The following is a 14843-nucleotide window of genomic DNA, read 5'->3' as shown; positions in this document are numbered from 1 at the left end:
GACTAATTTCCAGTTTGGCATGAGGAATGATGAAAATGCCCTGCAAATGGCAGATGGCCTGCTATAGGCCATTTATTTTACTATTTTACAACCTCAGGCCTATGTAGGCTTCCATATGTTAGTTGGGTTAAGACATTCTGCAGCCTTCATTCCAGTAATTGGGTTCTATCCTTCATCTTCTTTATCATTGGAGGGGGGAAGAAAAAAAAAAAAGGCAACAATGAAACTAAACCATAAAGTTCCCATTTGAAACCCAAGTCACTAGTGAGACAGTACATCTCCGTAACTAAGGTCATGGTCTGGTCTTTGCACTAATCCTCTCTCCTAAGAATAAGCACAATAGTTTCAGGAGGAAAAATCGGCAAGGTGAGCTTTACTAAACCAAATCTTTGCTGTGTTGGAAGTGATGTAAGATGTGTGCAACAACTGCTCACAAATCGTAATGTAGTGGTTACCATACCAAGTTTGCAGCTGTTTCCTTAATTTCCCTTACAATTATATTTTAGTGTTATTTTGCATAACAGTAAAACACAACACCTGCTTCAAATTGCAGTCCTGTTCCAAGTACTGTAATTCTTTTGAGATAGGAACTACCAAGAGTGTGCAACACAGAGCAGCATAATTGCCTTGCACTGAAAAGTAAAGACAAATGAAAACATCTTCCTGTTAGAGAAATGACTGTCATTAACAAGAATGCTAGCCATCAAAGCTCCCAGGAAAAAAAGATTTAAGTTTTTCTTTTACCCAGCAAGAACTTCAGCGTCTGCATAAATTAAGAAGTAGTGTGAAAATTACATGTCTAATGTTATTTTTTCATCATTAAAAGCTACAATATAAAACAACACGTTAAACCAGTAACAAAAATATACTTGGGCTTTCAGAAAAGCTAAATCACACTATTTTCAGTAATCTAGCATAAGAAAGGTCAAAACATTGAATTTCATATTATAGTTCACTCATGGAAAAAAATCCAATTTGTTCATGAGAGTGAATTATACATAAAGATAATAAGCATTTTTTACAAGGTTTATAACAACCCATGTAACAAAAAGAAATTACAACTAACCGGCATAAAACAAATGATAAGAGGATACTTGAATAGCTGTATTAAATACTTTAAGGTTGATTTTCAATAAGATTATAAGTATATAAGTTGCAATTGCTTTCCATTGTTCCAATCTTTAATCTTAAGAATAAATCTCTATACTTAAATTAAGGCAAAGCCGAACAAAGCATCCTTTTAAAACGAAGTTCAACAACAAATGCTGGACTGGAAAATAAGTAAAATTTGAAAGTGGCTTCTGTGTCCATTCTCTAATTTCCATTTAGTGCTCTATAGAGTACTGTAGCTCACCTACCAGAAGCATCTAATTATTACCTTCTTTACTGTGAACTTCTGTGAAGAAAATATCCAAAAGGAGCTGAGCACTTCAAAACTTCAAAACCAAATTTATTTTAGGCCCAAGATTTTTAAAAAAAATAAAAATCAAAAGAGCTACTTTGAATCACTACTGTTCTTCTTCCTCCAACTGCAATCACTCTTTGAAGATTACATACAGGAGATGAGTACAAAAGAATAAAAGTTGTATTATTTTTCACATCTGTCAAGTAAAACAACGTGCAATATCTTCCACGCCTTATGTGTCAGTTTTGAGTAAGAATGACTATATTAAAAACCTAAACGAAGATTTATTTTTTTTTTTAGCATGTTACGTTTTCCCAAATACAGCTGTTACCCTGGGAGCAACAAACCTTCTCCAGGGTGGATTTGCACCGACAGCGAGAGGAGATGTGCTATTGTACACATCTGCCCAGCTTTACAGGTACACACCGGCTGACACAAACTTCAGCGCAGCTAATTTTATATCACTATACTACCGCCGTGTCAAAAAAAACCCTTATCGCTAAATATGCACAGATAAGTAATTTTAAAACGCAACGTTCCATTTCAGGGGGAGGTAAAGGGGCAAGCTCTCCGTATGCACACGCACACACAGGCACGCGAAAAACGCATTTCCCCCCAATAAAAGATTTACGCCTTCCTCATCTGAATGTCAGAAATTCGCCTTCTGGCGGGTCTCGCCTCGGAAAAGGGAATTTTGAAAGGCAGGAGGCGGAAAGGGTTAATTCCGTGTCAACACCTTCTGTGGCTACATCCACTATCCCGACACTGTTACAGCAACAAAACACGTTACACCCACCCGGAGCGCGGGCACCGGCCGCCGCAACACACACACGCACCCCCCCGAGATCCGGCGGCCCCCCCCCGCACCCCCGATGTGTTACCCCGCGCCCCGGGGGGTCACTGAGCAACTGCCCCGACAGCCCCCGCGATGCTGCGCCGCAGTTTGCGGCCAACTCCGGGCTCCAGCCTCCCCACCGAGCCCAAGGCGGAGGCACCGGGGGGAGCTGCACCCCGACCCCCCCATCCCCCCGCCCCACACACCGACCTCCGGTACCTGGGCTCCCCGACGCTCCCCACCTCCGCCCGCCGCCGGCTCCCGGGCCGCCCCGGCCGCGGCCCCGCGGGGCGCCGGGCTCGCCCCCCCCCCCCCCGGTGATTGATGGCTCTTGGTGGCCAATGGCTCCGGCGCGGCCCCGTCCCGGCGTGTGCCGCAGCCCCCGCCCCGCGCCCCCTGCCCGCCCCGGCTCCCCCCCCTCCGACCCCCGCTTGCCACCGAGGGGGCATCGCTGCGATTTTTGTGCGGTACGTGCCATGGCGCACAAAGTTCACATCACAACCACCACCACCTCCCCCCCCCAGTCGCTACAGAACCGAAATGATTTTTTTTTAGTGGGGGGAGGATGCTCGGGGGAGGGATGCAATAAACTCCACAGCGGGGGCCGGGGAAGAGAGGGGGGGATGCCCGCTGCTTTTTATTCCGGCAGTGCCAACCGCGCCGTCCCCCGCACCTCGCCCCCACCCCCGGAAGGTTTCCGAGTGCTTGAGGCCTCCGGGATCAGGGTTTCAAAGCGGGTTCTCCCGCCGGTGAAACGGAGAGGCGAAACTCCGCCGGGGAACGGCAGAGCAGAGCGTTACCCTCCTTACTTTTGCGGCGTGTGTCGTGTCCCCCCCCCCCCCACCACCATCATCCACCCACCCCCGCGTCCCTCCGCGCCGGGAGCCCCGTCCCCCCGCCGGCTGCTCGCCGCTGCCGCCCGCCCGCTGGCCCCAGCCAGCACAATGCTCCCCGGCCTACCCTCCCAGCCCCGCCGCGCCGCCCCCCGCCCCGACCCCCGAGCCGGCAGCCGGCACACCGCCTGCCGCCCCCAGCCCGCTTCCAGCCCTGCAACCCCCCCCCCCCTCCCCGGCACCACCACCACCATCCCCTTCCCCCGGCTAAGGAGCGCGGCGGAGGGCAGCGGGGGCACGGCCTGGGGGAGGAGGGCAGGGCAGGCTGGCTCGGCGCCGCCGAAAAAGCCGCCCGGGCTGCGGGGAAACGCCGCCGCCGCCGCCGCCTCACCGACCCGACCCGACTCGACCCAGCGGGCTTCGGGGCGGTCACGCCGGGGGGAGGCAGGGAGAGCGGGGCGGGCGGCCAGTTTTATCCTTATTATTGTTTGCGGGAGGCTGGCCCCGCCGCCGCCGGAGCTCCTGCCCGCCACCCCCCCTCCTCCGCTCTCGTCCATGACACGGCACCTCTAACCCGCCGCTTTGTGCGCCGCTGCCCCCCGCCGAGCCCCCCCCCGCCCCCCCAGACACCGACCCGGGGCCGCTCACCTTCCCTCCGCCGGCTGCCGCTGCGGGCGGGTCGGGGATGCCTTCAGCGCGGGCAGCGGGGCCGCTCCATGGGGCTGCGGGGGCGCGGCCGGGGCAGAGCCTGCGCCCGACCCCGCGGCGGTGCCCGGCGGCGGCGGCGGCCTGGGTCCGGGTGCGGGTCCGGGTGCGGGGCGGCGGCGAGGGCGGGCGCGGTGCAGTGAGCGGGGCTGCCACTGGGGTCAGGGAGCAGGCACCAGGAAACACGGCGGCCACGGAGCGCTGCTCGCACACACACACACACACAGACACACACGCACAGCTCCTCCCGCTGCCTCGCACTTCACCCCCCCGGGCAGGGAGGGAGGAGGGAGGAATCGCTGCTGCATTTCCCAAGTGCGGCGCAGCCTCCCCCCCGCCGAGCCGGCAGGAGAGGCCGGCGGGAGCAGCGGCTCTGCCGGGGTCAAGGTGGGGGGGGGCGGGGGGATGTCGGCTGCCACGGCCCCGGGGGAGCGGGGAGGGCAGTGTCGGGACCCCGCCGGGACCCCCCCCCCACGCCGCCCCGGGGCAGCGCCCGGGAGGCCGCGGCAGGCGCCCGGCTCGCACCCGGTACAGACCCGCCGCGCACCGCCGCTCGGCTCTTCCCCGGCCTCACGAAATAATAAAATAAATAAACAACAACAACAACAATTTAAAATAATAATAACAATAATCCTCGAAACAGGTTTGGCCGTCTCCCGCACCTTTTTCATCATTAGGTATTAATGCGGTGCTCTGCTCCTTCTGTAGATAAGCCAAGCTCGGCGACCAGGAAAAAACATAAAGAAACAGTACTGTAGGGTTAGCCTGTGAGGCTGAACATTATCTTAGGGTAATTGGGGCTTTTCTATGGAGAGGTAGAATCAGGGAGGTTGCTGTTGTCTTTTTTTTTTTTTTTTTGTCTTCCCCCCCCCCCCGAAATACATAGCAATTGTGTCAACAGCCACGACAGTAACAATGTAAAGATTAGAGGTGTTTGTTCTTTTACTTTCAAGACAGCAAACGGAAGGGGGGACTTCCACAGTCATACACTTACAATGGGGAGAAAAAAGAAGAAAAGAAAAGAATTCCAAATAATTCGGAATAATCGAGCTGACAGAAAATAAAAGCTCCTAACAGGCCTCTAAGAGTAAGTAGTGTCCTACATATTTTAAGTAAGTAATTTTGACTCTGGCCAACCTTTGGATATGCATGGCAAGTAGGCAGGTTTTTCTTTGTTGTTGAAAACAATGAGAAGGGTCCCCAGTATTGCCAAACAGAAATCCACTAGGATGGACTGTCCTGTTTAGAAGCATGGCAAATTAAGAAAAATCAACCTGAAAAAAAAAAAGGTTAAATAGTATAATTTTTTCCAAATTTGATATTAGACCTTTCAGTCTGATTTTTTTTCACTATTGTCATTTCCCCTTTTAATAGAAGTACCCACTGTGAACTGCCAAAGGAAAATTTCTGTTTCAGACAAAATGACGCAGTGGTGAGTCCTCCTCCTCACCAAATCAAAGCAAGATTTCCAGGGAATCTTTGCCTGGAATGGTGTCTGAGGACGCACTTTAACAAAGGTTTTCAGCTGACTTACTCTGACAGTGCTGTAAAAGAAGCAACCCAGCATTCAGCCCCCTTACCTCACCTGCACTAGCCCTCGTGTGGGAACCCCACGTGGGAAACCGATCCAGTTAGCACCAGGGAAAAGCAGCCTGTTTCGGTGTGGGTCAGTCTCCTCATTCGATCCAGTTCATAACTGCACAAATGTTTCTGCCGGAAGAAGGCAGGGAGCGAGATGAGCAACTGAGAACACAAAGAGGACAGGATAGCTTCATTGGTACCATTGACAGCTTAAATACAAAAACATGGGTGGGTGAGGGTGAGGAGGAGCAGGTTTGATCCTGAACCTACCGCATCCCTTCTCTGCTGTTGCAGCAGAAGGACTTTTCCTGTATTTGTGTCCTCTTACCACACCTAGAGCCCCCAGCACTACAAAAATGAGCTTTTAGCACAGAGGGAAAAACAGGGTAGAAGCCTGGGTAGGTGATTGGACTGGGAATTAGAAAGCTCAAAGACCTTCTCTTTGATACCTTCTATGGTGAGAGACAAATCAGTGTCTCTGTGTCCTAGTACTGAAATAAGCCTTTACCTAATTCCATTAATCCTTATATAAAGCCAGGTATGTGGCCTGAAAGTTAGCGGTACTTGGGTTTTGCTCATGTGAATCCAGAGTGGGACCTGATTGTAAGGTCACATCTTTTTCACAGTACTAAAAGTTCAGCAGCAACACCAAGCTGTAATACAGTCATCGGGAGCAATGTTTTTAATATATGCCTTGACAAACTCTGAAACATTTTCTGTCAAGAGCACATAACGAAACTCTTCCTTTTTATAAACTACTTGTTTTCTGCTTCCCCGAGAACAGGATGCTTTCCAAAGATGTACCCACTTTCAGAAATCTGTTGGCCCTGGAGTTGCTAAAAGAAGGAAAAAATATTTTTCTTAAATGGATTAAAGGGTTTTCTGAGGAAAAGAGTTGCATTTTGTTGGCTTTCTGCTCTAATTCACAAGCGCAGCGTCAAAAAGCAAGTCTGTAAGTACAGAAAACATCTTTATTTTGGCTGGAATGTGTACTTATTAATATACACTTGACAAGAGGATCTCAGAGATAAATTTGAAAACTTAAAAAGTAAACAAGCTGGGTTTTTGTGTCACAGGACTGATTTTTCTAGTTGGGTGAAATTCAAAACAGTGAACAAGCAGCTTTTGTTTACTTTAATACTTCCTATTTGTAATGTTAAAAGTGTACGTTATACATGAAACCTTAGTCATATTCAGAGTTTGCTCTGGATTTTGTTTTTTCATTTTTACAAAGCCAAAGTGAGTATCATCAAATGTACAGATGCAGCAGATGCATGTTAAAAAACAGAAAACACTATCACAAAAACCATACAGATTCTTCAAAAATCTGTTACGTGATCTCTAATACACCGTGTCCCGTTTCTGCCAAGCACAAGGAAGAGCTAACAACTTTTGAGACACAGTGTCCAGAGTGAACTACAGACACCCGTCTCACTTTGTTTTTTACTTTGGGAAAAATCTTCCCTAAGTATATGTGAAGTAATACAAGAAAGGTATCATTTAAAGTCCACCTCTGAGAACTCATTCCTTAAATAATAAGATTTTTTGAGTGACCTTCTACGCAGAAAGGAATTTTAAAAAACCCTAAAACCCTTTCAAAGTGTGTATCATGACATCGGTCTGTGGTAACAGTACCGGCCCAACACAGACCCTACCTGGTCAGGAGGTACTACGTCACGCGATGCGTTACTGGGCTCCACAGCCTGCTGCATGTTGCTCGTTGAGGGTCCTCCCAGAGCAAGCTACCTCAAGAATATTCCATCATTTGGCCGAAGGAGGGAAGACCTGATTACAAGACCGTGTCTCACTGTATAAAACAATCAACAATGCTACTTTAAGGGTCTTTCCACAGCTCCCCCTCTGCTCTGCTTCCCCCACTTCTGCTCCCGTAATTCAGGGATACAAACCACACAAGAAGAACAAACTCAGGTTTTAAAAAAGCCTCCTTCCAAAAAGGCAGACGGGGTTTTAGGGCAGATCAATTCCCCAGTCTAGTCCACAGCACAACCTCTTGAATGCCTATGCTGGCATAATACAGAGTGGCACAGTTTGCAGCGCAGGACCAAGGCTGGCACAGGGTATGCTACAGTTTCCTAAAAAGCTAGGTCAGTGTTTCACACTATCTTTTTGTTCAGACACAGTATCAAAGGGGTTTTGTTTGTTTTAATACATGTATTTCCTGGATTTTTAGCCATTTTAAGACCAGAGCGGCGAGGGTTTTCATTTGTATTGCAGACAGAATTCAGTTTCAGCCTGCAGCGACTAGAGCACGCTGGTACGCTACAGTTACCTACAGTACCAAACAATGCATATTTTGATTTGTTAACATTTTAAGAAAGTAGAGTTTGATCCAGTGGACAACGACTGGAGGCAATCTACGCTGAAAGTCACTAGACTCACCATATCCCAATACGGACCACTGCAATTCTGACAAAAACTGCATCTTAACAGGCTTGTTCCCCTCATTAAAGTAGAAATTCTTCAGTAAGCCTGGAACCGAAGACAACTGGAGAAAACTGTGTTTAGGCTTCATGCCCCACTGAGCAGATATTACTTCCCAAATCTGCAGAAGATAGTTGGATAGATTAAAAGTTCCCCATTGCTCTCTCTCTCCATTTGTGGCCTGTAAGCCACAGAGCATTTAGTGCGCATGCTGGCCATCACTAGGAAAACAACAGAAAAACGTATTAGATATAACAAACAAACAAAAAGCCCCGCCCCAGGACCCCAATTTTGAAGATACAAACTGTTTTTTTATCTCTTAGAGCTTCTTTCCCTTAAGAAAATCACAAACTGGAACTAGTAGCTAATTAAACCCTGAACACTGATTTTAAAAAAAAATGCCTCTTGGCTTTCGATTTTTGTAATCTCTGCTGTTACAAATTTTTATCAGCCTTTTTCTCTCACAAATACGGGCCCATACACTAACCTGTTCAATGCTCCAGCAAACGCTGCATCTTCAGGAAGAATCCGTGGCCTCTCCACAGAAGCGCACCAGCTTTTTGAGAAAGAGGACAATTCTCCAAAGGAAGTGAAACTGGAGCCTCCTATCAGAATCTGCAGAGAGAGAGGAGCACATCATTCCAATGCTGATAGAGCATCAGGTAAGACTTCTGAAGGAAATATCACTAGTTGTCCTCTGGGCATTCTTTTTATATTCGATGGACCAGAACATTGTCACAGGATAATGGTTGTCTGCTGCCTTGCCCCTATTAAATTAAATTAAATATTTGATTGGAACTTTCCTACTTGCTCTCTGTAGAAATAAAAAGTGATGCAAAAAAGCTGTAGGTGAATCATTTGCCCTTCTAAAAACTCCCAGTGTAACTGCTCGTCAAGGTACCTAGAGAAGAAACCGTTCCTTTTCTTTTTTTTTTTTGTTTGTTTTGAACATTCCACCAAACATTCTTTTTTCAAAGTTGAGAAGGATGAATGGGTGATTTATTCCTTCATAATAGAGCAGGCAGTGACTTCAGTTTGTATGTATATAAAGATGCGGGTATTGTTTGATGTGCAGCAGTTACTGCAAAGACATTACAGCAGGAACTCCCAGATACCGAAGGCTCAGGGCACTAAAGGTTTTTGGTGGTCACCTTCTGGTCAATGAGCTGTGGCAGGGAATATGCAACTGTGGGAGTAATGTGAGGTGTTCAAATATCCTGTTTACTGCATACCAATTTACCTGTTTAGGAGAAGGTGGGTGCCTTTTTCCTCAAGTGGTCATTTTATCGCTTGTCTACAATGCATTGAGTCAAAGCCAATGCATGAGAAAATCTTCAGTTTAATGCAGCTTCAGTTCAGGTGCTCAAAGCTCACAGTACCAAATAATTCCAAAACTTCAAGTTTTGTCAGGAAACAGGCATTTAGTACTACAGTAAAGTGCATTACAAACCTCTCTTCTCCTTGACCTTTAACTTACTCAACAGCTCCCTTCCCCCTTCATCGCATAGATCATCTCATCCTGTGGCAGTGTCCACACTACAGCTCTGTTCCTGGATGTAAGACGAACTGTGTCCCCATGAGTTTTGGGAAGTCACAGAGATATCAGACAGCTGCCTGTCTATGCTCTGCCTCTACCCATGTCCTTCTGACTTCAGACAGAAGACTCCATGAAGTGGGTCTATATCACATTGAGTGCAATCTGCAAGTGGCAGACTCCACAAACTGAAATTTCTGCAGACAGAGAAAAATTCTTCCCTCTGTTCCTGAGAGAAGGTCCCTCTTGCACTGAAAGTTAGGTATGAAATTCTCAACATCAGACAAAATTCCACAAGGAAAGCAAATTGCAAAACTGAAACAGACCTTAGCTCACAGTGCAAGTCAAGCAATTTACATGGTGGTGCAGAAGGGAGAATATTACTCCTATGCTGTCTTGAAGATTGAAGGCTACAGGTTTAACAGCAAATTCATCTGATGATGGTGACTGTTGTCAACAGTTACTCAGAGTTAGCCTCTTTACATCTAAACAAATAGGCACCAGAGCTTCACTTCATGCCTTGCATAATTAACTTTACGCTTTTGACAGACATAAGAGCCACGGTCTCCAGCTCATCTACATCCAAGTCCCAAATTACCTTTGGGCCAGGAGTGTGGTCCCTTTATAGAAAATTGTAGGGAATTGTAAGATAAACATAATGAAAAACCTTTAAAGGGGTCAGGCGTTCCAACATGGAGATCTTTGCAATTTGAGCACGAAGTTAAGAATAAGACTCCCTAAAGAAAGGAAAAGACTTTCACAGTCATTCTCAGGAGTCATGTCACTTTGAATGTCCCCAGTAACACTGCTGATCTGAAGGTACACGTAAACCTAGAGCCTGAAGCCAAAATCTTTATTATGTGTTAACTATCATAATTATCAAACTCTGTTGTACAGAAAATACAGTTCAGGATGCTTATGAATCCTCCCATTCTGTGGTGAAAGAGCAAAGCATGAATTCACATGCAGCGCGCTCTAATGTAAGATTTCTGGAAAGAAACGGATAAGATCTTACTGTGTAATCTCTGGTTAATGTTGATTTTTAGCCCTTGATTTGACATTTTAAAATCAATATTCCATAGCAGTTATTGTCTAGATTTTTAATGCGTCCAGGCTGAAAACACTTGCTAAGAACCGAGGGAGTCTACACTCTTTGTCTCAGACACCCTAGGAAAAAAAATCCTGTATTCCCGTTATTGTCTAACATTTGAGTACAGTGTTGGCAAACTGGTCCCTGCATGTCTTTGAGGCATATGGAAATTGATGATGAAAGTGTCTAGTGTAACTAGAAGTATAATTTGATGAAAACTGAAGCAGTGAACTGTGAGCAACTGCTAAATCAGTGTCATCAAACTCTGCTTGAAAAATAATGAAACAGAAATACCACTAGGACACGAGAAACGCAGGGCAAGGACTGTGAAACCAGAGAGTAAATACAAAAATTAAGGACACCTACAAGGTATTATTTTAATTGTTATTTTTGAAACACGTGCCCAAAATACAATAGAACATTCCTGTCCAAATTCACTTTATGGAGACAGTGACATCATGTCTCCTCCAAATTGTTCAAGCCCAAATCTTGGCACAAGCTCTTCCAATAGAATACCACGGTTGGCCCTGGCACTCTCGCCTGTCTACCCGAAACCATGTGCAGAATAAGAACAGCGCCGTGGCCAATGCAAACCCTAGTTACAGCTCAAGTCCCTTGGGGCGATAGAAAAAAGACCAAAATAGAAAACATATTACAGTTTTAAAGCAATAATATTGCTAAGGAAAATAAAACAAATGCAACCTCAGAAGTAAGATGACATTTATTGCCTAAAAGTTAACAATTCCTGGAGCTGTAAAAGTACTCTATAAATAAGCCCTGAAGATGGCAGGGAAAAGATCCCGATATTGCTTTATTCTTATATTTTGAATGAAAACAAACCAAACTTACATAGAAATCTGAGAGCAAGAGGACAAAGGAAGAAATTATTGTATGTTTTAAGGATCTGCCTACCTCAGTAAAAACATGCTCAAATTACTGAAAAAAACAGTAATGATTCTACTCAGTTGTACCCACGTTTTGAGAGAGCAACATGTGTATGTACGCTCAAGAAAGGGATATATGCTTGCATATTCAAAGACTTGCCAGAAAATTTGTACAAAAAGATCACAGGGAGACAGAGACAGCTGGAAAAATTGGAGCAGGGGCTCCGATTTTCATGCCAGTGTTACACCTAATGCGAAGGGAATGCAGATGATGGACTGCATGCTATATGTTATTCCTCCTGCCACTTAGCAGCATGCTCGCAGAGCTGAACAAGAACCGGGAAATAAAGAAAAAAGAACCAAAGCAAAAATCAAACAACAAAACAAACCAAAAAGACCCAGAAATGACAGAGAGTGCTCTACTGTAAATGAAAATATTTATGTCAGGATATTTATTACAGTCACATCAACATTTTCATTTACAAAAGGCAATCATCAAGATCAAGCAGTGGATACTAAGCACTGATTTCTTTAAAACGTAGTCTGATTTGGAAATTTAACTAAACTATACCCACAATTTCACTGTGGCATGCGCATAGAGAAACCATGAAATGGAAAATATCTATAAACAAACATCTCTTGAAGGTCCTATATCACGCTTTAAAAGAATGATAATGAGAAGTTTCTGCACATGGATTTATCCAGATTAATTATCAATAAGCCTAATTAGAAACTTGTGCTAACAAACACAGAAGGCTTCTTTCTATTAGTGAATATACAGATAGGAGTCTTAGTAGAAAAAGGGTAAGTGGAATCTTGAGAGGATTTTCTGGTAATACATTCAAGTTTCTAAACTAATCTAGGCATGATTTCCACGGGTTTTGATGTCATCCTTTCCCATGAGGTGATCTCAAAACCTATGTGCTAAAAAGTCATTTTCTCTGTCAGTTACTGTTAACTGAAACCGAGCACTTGAGGAGCCGCCTTCTAGCAATGTTTCCCCCCCCGCAAGACCTATTGACCACAGTTCCGCCTTTTGTGATGGTATTACTGCAAATTCAAAACCGTGATCTTATTGTAAAAAATGCCTTCTGAAAGAAAGCCAGTTTATAAACTCAGTTTATAAAGCTCAGTGAGAATTTAACCAGGGTACCTTTCTGTCCACCTCGGGTTCCCGGGGACTCCTGTTGTGCGGTCAGATTTGCGCACAGCGTGGCCTTTGGCAGTCGCTGAGAGCAGCAGAGTCACAGGGCCCGCTTGTAGCAGCCCCATTGTCACAGTGACCCATCCATTGAGACGTCTCACCTCTGGAAAGGAGAAGTGAAAAGGGAAAAAACTTAAAATACAAAGATGGTAATGCAAAAGACAAAGGAAAACTAGGGGTTCAGATCCCAGCTTTCCACAAGCCTCAAGTATGGGGCTAAGCCCGCAAAACTCTATAGCTTCTAAAACAAATCCAGACACAAAACTTCCCCAGATGTCTCTACCCAGATGCAAGATAAACTCATAGTCTGACAATGACTCTTTTTCCATTTAGAACAAGCTGTTAACCTTAAGAAGGTCAAAATCCAGAATAAACCTGGACAAATGTATATTTAAGCTTCTGCCCAAGCTTCAGACTAAAGGCTGTACTTTACGTTGTTGGGTCAGAGAGCAGAAGCTACAGAATCACCTTCGTCCCACTAAAATCCTTGGCTTCACTTCTAGCTAAATTGATAAAATTGAAAGGAGCAGATGTTCTGCCCTGCCTTGAGATCAGACCCTTATATTTGAGACGAGACATCAGCTGTTGATATAAAAGCTTTTTTTTAAGTATACATGTTTTTTAGCCAGCTATTTCTTATGCAAAACCTATTAAGCCATACTATTTCATCCATTGTTGTTTGTTTCTTTCTGTTCTTTCAGGTTTACCCTATCATAAAGCACTCTGTAAGCTTAAAAAGAAAATTTACCACATATGGGAGCTATGCAATGGGCAAATTACTTCTTCATATCTGGGGGTCTCTATTAAAAAGAACAGTGTGAGCCAATGAACAGTAAAGGAAGAGATCACTGCTGTCAGTCCACACTTTAATTCTTTCAGCTCAGAACCTGACTATGCACACTCATGTTACTTTGAAACATTCACTTATCTTCTGATGGATTTTCAACAGCGTGCTCTTTTCCACATATTTGTCGGATCAGAACGCTGCAGTTACCTACGCTCAATACTGCCAAATTAACAAAGCAAAAATCAATGATTAAAGCCCACAAGCCACAAGATTGCCATAGTCTGCAAGTTGCTAAATTTCCTTTTTTTTTTTTTTTATACTTTGTTCTTGTTACATTGTTGTAAGAGCCCCTATGCCATTTTTCTATATTTATAGTAGAATGTGTGTACGGATAGCATGTATAGTTATAGAACACTTCCGTGGCATTGCTGCTGAATGAGCTCTGGGCTCCCGGAGATCCGTGTGACCCGAATGCTGCACCCACAGGGAGCTCCACCGATTTTTGATATCTATCTTTTGATAGCAGGTGTCAGAGCTATGGAAGAGAACTCCAAGGTTTTGGACTCCGGGCTCTGCACATGTTGTAATCAAAAATTTATTTCTTTGTGTGGCTCACAGGAAAAAGAGTCAGGCTCCCAGGATTTTAGAAGTCTGGGTTTAAAAATGGAAACAACGGGAAAATATGCTCCTAAAGTGTCCAAGAACTGATCCAATGGCCACTGTCTTAAAATACCTCTGGCCATACTGATACTGATTTATTACTACTGTTTTGTACTTCCCGAAGAGGAACGACAGGATGAGAGTCATCAGATGAGATATTTCATCTGACTTATCAAACGGCAATGTTTTGTAATGACAAACTGTAGTTCCAGAATGAGAGGAGTTGGAAGGGCTCAAAAGGTGCTATCAACTAGGTACACACTCTACCGACTAAAATTCCTCTTTTAAACACAGGGCTGAAGCACAGGCTTCTCGAGGAGCCAAAGGCTCCGTTCAGGGCTAGCACAAGCCCACTTTTTCAGTTCTCCTCAGTAGGACTGGAGCTGGGTTTTGAGAAGGAGAATTTGATCAATCTCTAGTGCCCCAAAAAGCATCCCTCCCAGCATCAGCATCGTCCCATCACAAACCAGAGCTTAATTTTAGATTTCTTTCCTCCTACCAAATCCCACCTTTTCAAAGACAATTTGGGATTTGCAAGAAACACAGGATCAGTGTCCACTAACTAAATATTTAATTCAAACTTGCACCCACTGAAAGAGGCGTGAGTTTTACTGTTAGTTTCAGCAGAAGCATGGTGAAGTTGCAGACTTACAAACCTGCGCCTATTAAACTTTTTTTTTTTTTTTTAGCTTGGAATTTTATGTACAAAAAGGTCACTTCAAAAGCAAACCTAAATGTAATGTACTTGCAATTTAAGACTCCCTAACAAGAGCAGAGTAAAGGTGTCACTCTGTAACAGAGGATGTTGATAATGGTGTCATCTAAGCTGCACAAACCTATACAGAGTCTCTTTTAACCAGTAGCTGGTGCTAAATTCAAAGTT

General features: G+C 44.9%; 1 protein-coding gene across 5 annotated transcripts in view; it reads right to left on the bottom strand.

Annotated features, from left to right (window-relative positions):
* The window catches only part of MPPED2 (metallophosphoesterase domain containing 2), a 134797-nt gene that overhangs the window by 106715 nt on the left and 13239 nt on the right, over positions 1–14843 (bottom strand). The window contains exons 3-7 of one of the 5 annotated variants that reach the window (XM_074586240.1): positions 12463–12616; positions 8289–8416; positions 7760–8022; positions 7015–7166; positions 5364–5521 (exon numbers count right to left, since the gene is read on the bottom strand). The gene's annotated coding sequence lies outside the window, so the exon portion shown is untranslated. Of the gene's footprint in view, positions 1–537; positions 851–2450; positions 2539–3721; positions 4301–5363; positions 5522–7014; positions 7167–7759; positions 8023–8288; positions 8417–12462; positions 12617–14843 lie in introns of those variants that run through there. The other 4 variants (XM_074586239.1, XM_074586242.1, XM_074586243.1 and 1 more) reach the window with 4 other exon arrangements.

This window comes from Larus michahellis, chromosome 4, assembly GCF_964199755.1.
Source record: "Larus michahellis chromosome 4, bLarMic1.1, whole genome shotgun sequence".
Taxonomy (NCBI): Eukaryota; Metazoa; Chordata; class Aves; order Charadriiformes; family Laridae; genus Larus; species Larus michahellis.
The sequence above is the reverse complement of the archived record's forward strand: the minus strand, read 5'-3'. Positions and strand labels throughout refer to the sequence as shown.